Source organism: Hyla sarda, unplaced genomic scaffold (genome assembly GCF_029499605.1).
Source record: "Hyla sarda isolate aHylSar1 unplaced genomic scaffold, aHylSar1.hap1 scaffold_480, whole genome shotgun sequence".
NCBI lineage: Eukaryota > Metazoa > Chordata > Amphibia > Anura > Hylidae > Hyla > Hyla sarda.
In genome coordinates, this window is record NW_026610492.1 from 114029 (window position 1) to 128089 (window position 14061).

A 14061-nucleotide genomic window follows, 5' to 3' on the forward strand; every position below is an offset into this window, starting at 1 on the left:
GAAAAAGAAGAATAATACGCCCAGAAAAGAGGCGAAAAGGAGAAAAACGTAAAAAAACGTGAAAAAAAAGTAAGAGGAAGAGAAGGGAAAAAAAGGTGGAAATGGGTTTAAAAGTGATTTCGGCGGAGAAATATATATATATATATATATATATATATATATATATATATATACGCGCACACACACACATATATATAAACGTATTCTCCGTTGAGATATTGCAGCCGCTGCTGTGTCCAGGCCCAGGAGCCTTAGCACTGTGCTGTGATGTCACTCAATACCACTGACATCACTAGGTGTAAACAACATCTCTCCTTTGCTGTGTATGTGACTATGGAGCTGTTTGGTGATGTCGTCTATTATGGCCTTCATAGAAGCAACAGGAGATTGTTGCATCCATCTAGAACCCTCAGAACTACAGTGCTATGATGTCACTCACTTCCACAGGCCTTGCAGAGTGTAAACAACAACAACCCAGCTTTGTCGTGTATGTAACCATAGGGATTGTGATGTCACCTAGAACCTTCACAGCAGCGACAGCTTTATGAGGAGCATCAGCACTGCTCTGCCTGAGCAGAACCATCACCGCCATAGGTTGTCAAATAACCCGGATTTAACCCACACAGGTAAGTCCAATGGGGTGCAGGCATGTCCTCTAGGCATGTCCTCTATGCTTACAGCTTCCCGTGGGTGTTGGTTTGATACCGTTTGGGGACAGCCAAGGAGGCATCTGCAGGCAACAAAGGTAGGTGTGTGCTTGTGTGTGTGTTTCCTATGCAGATCCTAAGCCCAGTGTCACATGCAAGTAGGAGGAGTAAGAAGGGTTCCTGGCAAATCCGGGTTATGGATTGCATTTAAAAAGGCCCCGTGGGAGTGCAATGGGCCCCTGTCTTGCTGCTTAGCAATAATGGTATGGGTTTAGGTTCTGCTGTGTGTACTGGTGGTTGACTGCCCCCCAGCCCAGAGTGTGCATGGAAAATTGTCTGGCAGCCTCCCTGACAGCAAGCAGTGATAGTGCCCATGAAGGGGACCTTGTTGGGCCCGCCCCTTTCACGGTTATCGCTTCTCGGCCTTTTGGCTAAGATCAAGTGTAGTATCTGTTCTTATCAGTTTAATATCTGATACGTCCCCTATCTGGGGACCATATATTAAATGGATTTTTGAGAACGGGGGCCGATTTCGAAGCTTGCTTCCGTCGCCCTATGCATTGACCCGATATGGCAGTATCTTCGGGTACAGTGCACCACCCCCTTACAGGGTTAAAAAGAAAGATTCCTACTTTCATTGCTACCTGCTTGCTGGCTAGCCAGCTAGCCAGCCCTGTGGGCCTTGCTGCTGCTGCTGCTGCTGCTGCAGCCAAAAAACAAAAGGTGGTGCTGCTGCTGCTTCTGCTGCTTCTGCTTGTGTCTGGCCGCTGTTGGAGCGTCCAGGCACAGGACTTCTGCTGCTGCTGACTAAATGGCCTCCTTAATTGGATCATTTGAGTAGCCAGCACACCTGTGCAGGTAGGGCATGACATGATAGGCAGCTGCCTTGATAGCGGGTGGGTGCTGAATGTTCCTAATTGACAAAATAAGATTAATGCTTATGAAGAAATATAAAATCTCATCCCTTCCCCAATATCGCGCCACACCCCTACCCCTTAATTCCCTGGTTGAACTTGATGGACATATGTCTTTTTTCGACCGTACTAACTATGTAACTATGTAACATAACATGGGGGGGTCTCCTGGCTGTTCACACAGGTGTGTCATTGCTGTACATTGACCATGCATTGCTTCTGTGGTATTGCAAAGGCAAAGACAAATGCTTCCAGCCATCCATTGCACTAATGGATTGGTCATCAGCTGGCTGTCTATGTCCCGCATCAATATAGACCAAAGTACAGAGGGTTAGGCTATGCTATAGTGCACCTACCTGATGCATCAGAAGGTGCGAGGCCCTTGCTAAATTCTGTGCACAGACTTTGAGATCTATGCTTTAGACTGTATCTAAACCTGCTCCAACATGGACTGACATTCTGGCCTACTTTCAGCCGATGCGACTTGTCTGTCGCTGAACAGTCGCTTTTTATGTATTCAGCACCTATGTATAATGTTGTAAAAATGCTCTAGAAGCTAAAGTCGCAGAAATGTCACACATATTTGGCCTGCAACTTTCTGTGCGACAAATTCAGACAGGAAAAATCAGTATAAATCCTTAGAAAATTATCCCCCAGTGTCTCCATCTGCTGGCGGTATTGAATAAGCATTGCTGCACTGATGGGGTATGCATTAGACGAAAAAAAAGAAGAAAAAGAAGAATAATACGCCCAGAAAAGAGGCGAAAAGGAGAAAAACGTAAAAAAACGTGAAAAAAAAGTAAGAGGAAGAGAAGGGAAAAAAAGGTGGAAATGGGTTTAAAAGTGATTTCGGCGGAGATATATATATATATATATATATATATATATATATATATATATATACGCGCACACACACACATATATATAAACGTATTCTCCGTTGAGATATTGCAGCCGCTGCTGTGTCCAGGCCCAGGAGCCTTAGCACTGTGCTGTGATGTCACTCAATACCACTGACATCACTAGGTGTAAACAACATCTCTCCTTTGCTGTGTGTGTGACTATGGAGCTGTTTGGTGATGTCGTCTATTATGGCCTTCATAGAAGCAACAGGAGATTGTTGCATCCATCTAGAACCCTCAGAACTACAGTGCTATGATGTCACTCACTTCCACAGGCCTTGCAGAGTGTAAACAACAACAACCCAGCTTTGTCGTGTATGTAACCATAGGGATTGTGATGTCACCTAGAACCTTCACAGCAGCGACAGCTTTATGAGGAGCATCAGCACTGCTCTGCCTGAGCAGAACCATCACCGCCATAGGTTGTCAAATAACCCGGATTTAACCCACACAGGTAAGTCCAATGGGGTGCAGGCATGTCCTCTATGCTTACAGCTTCCCGTGGGTGTTGGTTTGATACCGTTTGGGGACAGCCAAGGAGGCATCTGCAGGCAACAAAGGTAGGTGTGTGCTTGTGTGTGTGTTTCCTATGCAGATCCTAAGCCCAGTGTCACATGCAAGTAGGAGGAGTAAGAAGGGTTCCTGGCAAATCCGGGTTATGGATTGCATTTAAAAAGGCCCCGTGGGAGTGCAATGGGCCCCTGTCTTGCTGCTTAGCAATAATGGTATGGGTTTAGGTTCTGCTGTGTGTACTGGTGGTTGACTGCCCCCCAGCCCAGAGTGTGCATGGAAAATTGTCTGGCAGCCTCCCTGACAGCAAGCAGTGATAGTGCCCATGAAGGGGACCTTGTTGGGCCCGCCCCTTTCACGGTTATCGCTTCTCGGCCTTTTGGCTAAGATCAAGTGTAGTATCTGTTCTTATCAGTTTAATATCTGATACGTCCCCTATCTGGGGACCATATATTAAATGGATTTTTGAGAACGGGGGCCGATTTCGAAGCTTGCTTCCGTCGCCCTATGCATTGACCCGATATGGCAGTATCTTCGGGTACAGTGCACCACCCCCTTACAGGGTTAAAAAGAAAGATTCCTACTTTCATTGCTACCTGCTTGCTGGCTAGCCAGCTAGCCAGCCCTGTGGGCCTTGCTGCTGCTGCTGCTGCTGCTGCAGCCAAAAAACAAAAGGTGGTGCTGCTGCTGCTTCTGCTGCTTCTGCTTGTGTCTGGCCGCTGTTGGAGCGTCCAGGCACAGGACTTCTGCTGCTGCTGACTAAATGGCCTCCTTAATTGGATCATTTGAGTAGCCAGCACACCTGTGCAGGTAGGGCATGACATGATAGGCAGCTGCCTTGATAGCGGGTGGGTGCTGAATGTTCCTAATTGACAAAATAAGATTAATGCTTATGAAGAAATATAAAATCTCATCCCTTCCCCAATATCGCGCCACACCCCTACCCCTTAATTCCCTGGTTGAACTTGATGGACATATGTCTTTTTTCGACCGTACTAACTATGTAACTATGTAACATAACATGGGGGGGTCTCCTGGCTGTTCACACAGGTGTGTCATTGCTGTACATTGACCATGCATTGCTTCTGTGGTATTGCAAAGGCAAAGACAAATGCTTCCAGCCATCCATTGCACTAATGGATTGGTCATCAGCTGGCTGTCTATGTCCCGCATCAATATAGACCAAAGTACAGAGGGTTAGGCTATGCTATAGTGCACCTACCTGATGCATCAGAAGGTGCGAGGCCCTTGCTAAATTCTGTGCACAGACTTTGAGATCTATGCTTTAGACTGTATCTAAACCTGCTCCAACATGGACTGACATTCTGGCCTACTTTCAGCCGATGCGACTTGTCTGTCGCTGAACAGTCGCTTTTTATGTATTCAGCACCTATGTATAATGTTGTAAAAATGCTCTAGAAGCTAAAGTCGCAGAAATGTCACACATATTTGGCCTGCAACTTTCTGTGCGACAAATTCAGACAGGAAAAATCAGTATAAATCCTTAGAAAATTATCCCCCAGTGTCTCCATCTGCTGGCGGTATTGAATAAGCATTGCTGCACTGATGGGGTATGCATTAGACGAAAAAAAAGAAGAAAAAGAAGAATAATACGCCCAGAAAAGAGGCGAAAAGGAGAAAAACGTAAAAAAACGTGAAAAAAAAGTAAGAGGAAGAGAAGGGAAAAAAAGGTGGAAATGGGTTTAAAAGTGATTTCGGCGGAGAAATATATATATATATATATATATATATATATATATATATATATATATATACGCGCACACACACACATATATATAAACGTATTCTCCGTTGAGATATTGCAGCCGCTGCTGTGTCCAGGCCCAGGAGCCTTAGCACTGTGCTGTGATGTCACTCAATACCACTGACATCACTAGGTGTAAACAACATCTCTCCTTTGCTGTGTATGTGACTATGGAGCTGTTTGGTGATGTCGTCTATTATGGCCTTCATAGAAGCAACAGGAGATTGTTGCATCCATCTAGAACCCTCAGAACTACAGTGCTATGATGTCACTCACTTCCACAGGCCTTGCAGAGTGTAAACAACAACAACCCAGCTTTGTCGTGTATGTAACCATAGGGATTGTGATGTCACCTAGAACCTTCACAGCAGCGACAGCTTTATGAGGAGCATCAGCACTGCTCTGCCTGAGCAGAACCATCACCGCCATAGGTTGTCAAATAACCCGGATTTAACCCACACAGGTAAGTCCAATGGGGTGCAGGCATGTCCTCTATGCTTACAGCTTCCCGTGGGTGTTGGTTTGATACCGTTTGGGGACAGCCAAGGAGGCATCTGCAGGCAACAAAGGTAGGTGTGTGCTTGTGTGTGTGTTTCCTATGCAGATCCTAAGCCCAGTGTCACATGCAAGTAGGAGGAGTAAGAAGGGTTCCTGGCAAATCCGGGTTATGGATTGCATTTAAAAAGGCCCCGTGGGAGTGCAATGGGCCCCTGTCTTGCTGCTTAGCAATAATGGTATGGGTTTAGGTTCTGCTGTGTGTACTGGTGGTTGACTGCCCCCCAGCCCAGAGTGTGCATGGAAAATTGTCTGGCAGCCTCCCTGACAGCAAGCAGTGATAGTGCCCATGAAGGGGACCTTGTTGGGCCCGCCCCTTTCACGGTTATCGCTTCTCGGCCTTTTGGCTAAGATCAAGTGTAGTATCTGTTCTTATCAGTTTAATATCTGATACGTCCCCTATCTGGGGACCATATATTAAATGGATTTTTGAGAACGGGGGCCGATTTCGAAGCTTGCTTCCGTCGCCCTATGCATTGACCCGATATGGCAGTATCTTCGGGTACAGTGCACCACCCCCTTACAGGGTTAAAAAGAAAGATTCCTACTTTCATTGCTACCTGCTTGCTGGCTAGCCAGCTAGCCAGCCCTGTGGGCCTTGCTGCTGCTGCTGCTGCTGCTGCAGCCAAAAAACAAAAGGTGGTGCTGCTGCTGCTTCTGCTGCTTCTGCTTGTGTCTGGCCGCTGTTGGAGCGTCCAGGCACAGGACTTCTGCTGCTGCTGACTAAATGGCCTCCTTAATTGGATCATTTGAGTAGCCAGCACACCTGTGCAGGTAGGGCATGACATGATAGGCAGCTGCCTTGATAGCGGGTGGGTGCTGAATGTTCCTAATTGACAAAATAAGATTAATGCTTATGAAGAAATATAAAATCTCATCCCTTCCCCAATATCGCGCCACACCCCTACCCCTTAATTCCCTGGTTGAACTTGATGGACATATGTCTTTTTTCGACCGTACTAACTATGTAACTATGTAACATAACATGGGGGGGTCTCCTGGCTGTTCACACAGGTGTGTCATTGCTGTACATTGACCATGCATTGCTTCTGTGGTATTGCAAAGGCAAAGACAAATGCTTCCAGCCATCCATTGCACTAATGGATTGGTCATCAGCTGGCTGTCTATGTCCCGCATCAATATAGACCAAAGTACAGAGGGTTAGGCTATGCTATAGTGCACCTACCTGATGCATCAGAAGGTGCGAGGCCCTTGCTAAATTCTGTGCACAGACTTTGAGATCTATGCTTTAGACTGTATCTAAACCTGCTCCAACATGGACTGACATTCTGGCCTACTTTAAGCCGATGCGACTTGTCTGTCGCTGAACAGTCGCTTTTTATGTATTCAGCACCTATGTATAATGTTGTAAAAATGCTCTAGAAGCTAAAGTCGCAGAAATGTCACACATATTTGGCCTGCAACTTTCTGTGCGACAAATTCAGACAGGAAAAATCAGTATAAATCCTTAGAAAATTATCCCCCAGTGTCTCCATCTGCTGGCGGTATTGAATAAGCATTGCTGCACTGATGGGGTATGCATTAGACGAAAAAAAAGAAGAAAAAGAAGAATAATACGCCCAGAAAAGAGGCGAAAAGGAGAAAAACGTAAAAAAACGTGAAAAAAAGTAAGAGGAAGAGAAGGGAAAAAAAGGTGGAAATGGGTTTAAAAGTGATTTCGGCGGAGAAATATATATATATATATATATATATATATATATATATATATACGCGCACACACACACATATATATAAACGTATTCTCCGTTGAGATATTGCAGCCGCTGCTGTGTCCAGGCCCAGGAGCCTTAGCACTGTGCTGTGATGTCACTCAATACCACTGACATCACTAGGTGTAAACAACATCTCTCCTTTGCTGTGTATGTGACTATGGAGCTGTTTGGTGATGTCGTCTATTATGGCCTTCATAGAAGCAACAGGAGATTGTTGCATCCATCTAGAACCCTCAGAACTACAGTGCTATGATGTCACTCACTTCCACAGGCCTTGCAGAGTGTAAACAACAACAACCCAGCTTTGTCGTGTATGTAACCATAGGGATTGTGATGTCACCTAGAACCTTCACAGCAGCGACAGCTTTATGAGGAGCATCAGCACTGCTCTGCCTGAGCAGAACCATCACCGCCATAGGTTGTCAAATAACCCGGATTTAACCCACACAGGTAAGTCCAATGGGGTGCAGGCATGTCCTCTATGCTTACAGCTTCCCGTGGGTGTTGGTTTGATACCGTTTGGGGACAGCCAAGGAGGCATCTGCAGGCAACAAAGGTAGGTGTGTGCTTGTGTGTGTGTTTCCTATGCAGATCCTAAGCCCAGTGTCACATGCAAGTAGGAGGAGTAAGAAGGGTTCCTGGCAAATCCGGGTTATGGATTGCATTTAAAAAGGCCCCGTGGGAGTGCAATGGGCCCCTGTCTTGCTGCTTAGCAATAATGGTATGGGTTTAGGTTCTGCTGTGTGTACTGGTGGTTGACTGCCCCCCAGCCCAGAGTGTGCATGGAAAATTGTCTGGCAGCCTCCCTGACAGCAAGCAGTGATAGTGCCCATGAAGGGGACCTTGTTGGGCCCGCCCCTTTCACGGTTATCGCTTCTCGGCCTTTTGGCTAAGATCAAGTGTAGTATCTGTTCTTATCAGTTTAATATCTGATACGTCCCCTATCTGGGGACCATATATTAAATGGATTTTTGAGAACGGGGGCCGATTTCGAAGCTTGCTTCCGTCGCCCTATGCATTGACCCGATATGGCAGTATCTTCGGGTACAGTGCACCACCCCCTTACAGGGTTAAAAAGAAAGATTCCTACTTTCATTGCTACCTGCTTGCTGGCTAGCCAGCTAGCCAGCCCTGTGGGCCTTGCTGCTGCTGCTGCTGCTGCTGCAGCCAAAAAACAAAAGGTGGTGCTGCTGCTGCTTCTGCTGCTTCTGCTTGTGTCTGGCCGCTGTTGGAGCGTCCAGGCACAGGACTTCTGCTGCTGCTGACTAAATGGCCTCCTTAATTGGATCATTTGAGTAGCCAGCACACCTGTGCAGGTAGGGCATGACATGATAGGCAGCTGCCTTGATAGCGGGTGGGTGCTGAATGTTCCTAATTGACAAAATAAGATTAATGCTTATGAAGAAATATAAAATCTCATCCCTTCCCCAATATTGCGCCACACCCCTACCCCTTAATTCCCTGGTTGAACTTGATGGACATATGTCTTTTTTCGACCGTACTAACTATGTAACTATGTAACATAACATGGGGGGGTCTCCTGGCTGTTCACACAGGTGTGTCATTGCTGTACATTGACCATGCATTGCTTCTGTGGTATTGCAAAGGCAAAGACAAATGCTTCCAGCCATCCATTGCACTAATGGATTGGTCATCAGCTGGCTGTCTATGTCCCGCATCAATATAGACCAAAGTACAGAGGGTTAGGCTATGCTATAGTGCACCTACCTGATGCATCAGAAGGTGCGAGGCCCTTGCTAAATTCTGTGCACAGACTTTGAGATCTATGCTTTAGACTGTATCTAAACCTGCTCCAACATGGACTGACATTCTGGCCTACTTTAAGCCGATGCGACTTGTCTGTCGCTGAACAGTCGCTTTTTATGTATTCAGCACCTATGTATAATGTTGTAAAAATGCTCTAGAAGCTAAAGTCGCAGAAATGTCACACATATTTGGCCTGCAACTTTCTGTGCGACAAATTCAGACAGGAAAAATCAGTATAAATCCTTAGAAAATTATCCCCCAGTGTCTCCATCTGCTGGCGGTATTGAATAAGCATTGCTGCACTGATGGGGTATGCATTAGACGAAAAAAAAGAAGAAAAAGAAGAATAATACGCCCAGAAAAGAGGCGAAAAGGAGAAAAACGTAAAAAAACGTGAAAAAAAAGTAAGAGGAAGAGAAGGGAAAAAAAGGTGGAAATGGGTTTAAAAGTGATTTCGGCGGAGAAATATATATATATATATATATATATATATATATATATATATATATATACGCGCACACACACACATATATATAAACGTATTCTCCGTTGAGATATTGCAGCCGCTGCTGTGTCCAGGCCCAGGAGCCTTAGCACTGTGCTGTGATGTCACTCAATACCACTGACATCACTAGGTGTAAACAACATCTCTCCTTTGCTGTGTATGTGACTATGGAGCTGTTTGGTGATGTCGTCTATTATGGCCTTCATAGAAGCAACAGGAGATTGTTGCATCCATCTAGAACCCTCAGAACTACAGTGCTATGATGTCACTCACTTCCACAGGCCTTGCAGAGTGTAAACAACAACAACCCAGCTTTGTCGTGTATGTAACCATAGGGATTGTGATGTCACCTAGAACCTTCACAGCAGCGACAGCTTTATGAGGAGCATCAGCACTGCTCTGCCTGAGCAGAACCATCACCGCCATAGGTTGTCAAATAACCCGGATTTAACCCACACAGGTAAGTCCAATGGGGTGCAGGCATGTCCTCTATGCTTACAGCTTCCCGTGGGTGTTGGTTTGATACCGTTTGGGGACAGCCAAGGAGGCATCTGCAGGCAACAAAGGTAGGTGTGTGCTTGTGTGTGTGTTTCCTATGCAGATCCTAAGCCCAGTGTCACATGCAAGTAGGAGGAGTAAGAAGGGTTCCTGGCAAATCCGGGTTATGGATTGCATTTAAAAAGGCCCCGTGGGAGTGCAATGGGCCCCTGTCTTGCTGCTTAGCAATAATGGTATGGGTTTAGGTTCTGCTGTGTGTACTGGTGGTTGACTGCCCCCCAGCCCAGAGTGTGCATGGAAAATTGTCTGGCAGCCTCCCTGACAGCAAGCAGTGATAGTGCCCATGAAGGGGACCTTGTTGGGCCCGCCCCTTTCACGGTTATCGCTTCTCGGCCTTTTGGCTAAGATCAAGTGTAGTATCTGTTCTTATCAGTTTAATATCTGATACGTCCCCTATCTGGGGACCATATATTAAATGGATTTTTGAGAACGGGGGCCGATTTCGAAGCTTGCTTCCGTCGCCCTATGCATTGACCCGATATGGCAGTATCTTCGGGTACAGTGCACCACCCCCTTACAGGGTTAAAAAGAAAGATTCCTACTTTCATTGCTACCTGCTTGCTGGCTAGCCAGCTAGCCAGCCCTGTGGGCCTTGCTGCTGCTGCTGCTGCTGCTGCAGCCAAAAAACAAAAGGTGGTGCTGCTGCTGCTTCTGCTGCTTCTGCTTGTGTCTGGCCGCTGTTGGAGCGTCCAGGCACAGGACTTCTGCTGCTGCTGACTAAATGGCCTCCTTAATTGGATCATTTGAGTAGCCAGCACACCTGTGCAGGTAGGGCATGACATGATAGGCAGCTGCCTTGATAGCGGGTGGGTGCTGAATGTTCCTAATTGACAAAATAAGATTAATGCTTATGAAGAAATATAAAATCTCATCCCTTCCCCAATATCGCGCCACACCCCTACCCCTTAATTCCCTGGTTGAACTTGATGGACATATGTCTTTTTTCGACCGTACTAACTATGTAACTATGTAACATAACATGGGGGGGTCTCCTGGCTGTTCACACAGGTGTGTCATTGCTGTACATTGACCATGCATTGCTTCTGTGGTATTGCAAAGGCAAAGACAAATGCTTCCAGCCATCCATTGCACTAATGGATTGGTCATCAGCTGGCTGTCTATGTCCCGCATCAATATAGACCAAAGTACAGAGGGTTAGGCTATGCTATAGTGCACCTACCTGATGCATCAGAAGGTGCGAGGCCCTTGCTAAATTCTGTGCACAGACTTTGAGATCTATGCTTTAGACTGTATCTAAACCTGCTCCAACATGGACTGACATTCTGGCCTACTTTAAGCCGATGCGACTTGTCTGTCGCTGAACAGTCGCTTTTTATGTATTCAGCACCTATGTATAATGTTGTAAAAATGCTCTAGAAGCTAAAGTCGCAGAAATGTCACACATATTTGGCCTGCAACTTTCTGTGCGACAAATTCAGACAGGAAAAATCAGTATAAATCCTTAGAAAATTATCCCCCAGTGTCTCCATCTGCTGGCGGTATTGAATAAGCATTGCTGCACTGATGGGGTATGCATTAGACGAAAAAAAAGAAGAAAAAGAAGAATAATACGCCCAGAAAAGAGGCGAAAAGGAGAAAAACGTAAAAAAACGTGAAAAAAAAGTAAGAGGAAGAGAAGGGAAAAAAAGGTGGAAATGGGTTTAAAAGTGATTTCGGCGGAGAAATATATATATATATATATATATATATATATATATATATATATATATATACGCGCACACACACACATATATATAAACGTATTCTCCGTTGAGATATTGCAGCCGCTGCTGTGTCCAGGCCCAGGAGCCTTAGCACTGTGCTGTGATGTCACTCAATACCACTGACATCACTAGGTGTAAACAACATCTCTCCTTTGCTGTGTATGTGACTATGGAGCTGTTTGGTGATGTCGTCTATTATGGCCTTCATAGAAGCAACAGGAGATTGTTGCATCCATCTAGAACCCTCAGAACTACAGTGCTATGATGTCACTCACTTCCACAGGCCTTGCAGAGTGTAAACAACAACAACCCAGCTTTGTCGTGTATGTAACCATAGGGATTGTGATGTCACCTAGAACCTTCACAGCAGCGACAGCTTTATGAGGAGCATCAGCACTGCTCTGCCTGAGCAGAACCATCACCGCCATAGGTTGTCAAATAACCCGGATTTAACCCACACAGGTAAGTCCAATGGGGTGCAGGCATGTCCTCTATGCTTACAGCTTCCCGTGGGTGTTGGTTTGATACCGTTTGGGGACAGCCAAGGAGGCATCTGCAGGCAACAAAGGTAGGTGTGTGCTTGTGTGTGTGTTTCCTATGCAGATCCTAAGCCCAGTGTCACATGCAAGTAGGAGGAGTAAGAAGGGTTCCTGGCAAATCCGGGTTATGGATTGCATTTAAAAAGGCCCCGTGGGAGTGCAATGGGCCCCTGTCTTGCTGCTTAGCAATAATGGTATGGGTTTAGGTTCTGCTGTGTGTACTGGTGGTTGACTGCCCCCCAGCCCAGAGTGTGCATGGAAAATTGTCTGGCAGCCTCCCTGACAGCAAGCAGTGATAGTGCCCATGAAGGGGACCTTGTTGGGCCCGCCCCTTTCACGGTTATCGCTTCTCGGCCTTTTGGCTAAGATCAAGTGTAGTATCTGTTCTTATCAGTTTAATATCTGATACGTCCCCTATCTGGGGACCATATATTAAATGGATTTTTGAGAACGGGGGCCGATTTCGAAGCTTGCTTCCGTCGCCCTATGCATTGACCCGATATGGCAGTATCTTCGGGTACAGTGCACCACCCCCTTACAGGGTTAAAAAGAAAGATTCCTACTTTCATTGCTACCTGCTTGCTGGCTAGCCAGCTAGCCAGCCCTGTGGGCCTTGCTGCTGCTGCTGCTGCTGCTGCAGCCAAAAAACAAAAGGTGGTGCTGCTGCTGCTTCTGCTGCTTCTGCTTGTGTCTGGCCGCTGTTGGAGCGTCCAGGCACAGGACTTCTGCTGCTGCTGACTAAATGGCCTCCTTAATTGGATCATTTGAGTAGCCAGCACACCTGTGCAGGTAGGGCATGACATGATAGGCAGCTGCCTTGATAGCGGGTGGGTGCTGAATGTTCCTAATTGACAAAATAAGATTAATGCTTATGAAGAAATATAAAATCTCATCCCTTCCCCAATATCGCGCCACACCCCTACCCCTTAATTCCCTGGTTGAACTTGATGGACATATGTCTTTTTTCGACCGTACTAACTATGTAACTATGTAACATAACATGGGGGGGTCTCCTGGCTGTTCACACAGGTGTGTCATTGCTGTACATTGACCATGCATTGCTTCTGTGGTATTGCAAAGGCAAAGACAAATGCTTCCAGCCATCCATTGCACTAATGGATTGGTCATCAGCTGGCTGTCTATGTCCCGCATCAATATAGACCAAAGTACAGAGGGTTAGGCTATGCTATAGTGCACCTACCTGATGCATCAGAAGGTGCGAGGCCCTTGCTAAATTCTGTGCACAGACTTTGAGATCTATGCTTTAGACTGTATCTAAACCTGCTCCAACATGGACTGACATTCTGGCCTACTTTCAGCCGATGCGACTTGTCTGTCGCTGAACAGTCGCTTTTTATGTATTCAGCACCTATGTATAATGTTGTAAAAATGCTCTAGAAGCTAAAGTCGCAGAAATGTCACACATATTTGGCCTGCAACTTTCTGTGCGACAAATTCAGACAGGAAAAATCAGTATAAATCCTTAGAAAATTATCCCCCAGTGTCTCCATCTGCTGGCGGTATTGAATAAGCATTGCTGCACTGATGGGGTATGCATTAGACGAAAAAAAAGAAGAAAAAGAAGAATAATACGCCCAGAAAAGAGGCGAAAAGGAGAAAAACGTAAAAAAACGTGAAAAAAAAGTAAGAGGAAGAGAAGGGAAAAAAAGGTGGAAATGGGTTTAAAAGTGATTTCGGCGGAGAATATATATATATATATATATATATATATATATATATATATATACGCGCACACACACACATATATATAAACGTATTCTCCGTTGAGATATTGCAGCCGCTGCTGTGTCCAGGCCCAGGAGCCTTAGCACTGTGCTGTGATGTCACTCAATACCACTGACATCACTAGGTGTAAACAACATCTCTCCTTTGCTGTGTATGTGACTATGGAGCTGTTTGGTGATGTCGTCTATTATGGCCT

General features: G+C 45.8%; 6 non-coding genes across 6 annotated transcripts; all 6 read left to right on the forward strand.

Moving 5' to 3' along the window:
- Positions 1 to 1058: 1058 nt before the first annotated feature.
- LOC130336605 (U2 spliceosomal RNA) lies at positions 1059 to 1249 on the forward strand. The gene has a single exon (XR_008878018.1). It is a non-coding gene; the product is annotated as a U2 spliceosomal RNA (small nuclear RNA).
- Positions 1250 to 3336: 2087 nt separating this feature from the next.
- LOC130336607 (U2 spliceosomal RNA) lies at positions 3337 to 3527 on the forward strand. Its single transcript, XR_008878019.1, has one exon. It is a non-coding gene; the product is annotated as a U2 spliceosomal RNA (small nuclear RNA).
- A 2093-nt stretch (positions 3528 to 5620) lies between these two features.
- Positions 5621 to 5811, forward strand: LOC130336608 (U2 spliceosomal RNA). Its single transcript, XR_008878020.1, has one exon. It is a non-coding gene; the product is annotated as a U2 spliceosomal RNA (small nuclear RNA).
- A 2084-nt stretch (positions 5812 to 7895) lies between these two features.
- Positions 7896 to 8086, forward strand: LOC130336609 (U2 spliceosomal RNA). Its single transcript, XR_008878021.1, has one exon. It is a non-coding gene; the product is annotated as a U2 spliceosomal RNA (small nuclear RNA).
- A 2091-nt stretch (positions 8087 to 10177) lies between these two features.
- LOC130336611 (U2 spliceosomal RNA) lies at positions 10178 to 10368 on the forward strand. The gene has a single exon (XR_008878024.1). It is a non-coding gene; the product is annotated as a U2 spliceosomal RNA (small nuclear RNA).
- Positions 10369 to 12461: 2093 nt separating this feature from the next.
- Positions 12462 to 12652, forward strand: LOC130336612 (U2 spliceosomal RNA). Its single transcript, XR_008878025.1, has one exon. It is a non-coding gene; the product is annotated as a U2 spliceosomal RNA (small nuclear RNA).
- The last annotated feature ends 1409 nt before the right edge of the window (positions 12653 to 14061 follow it).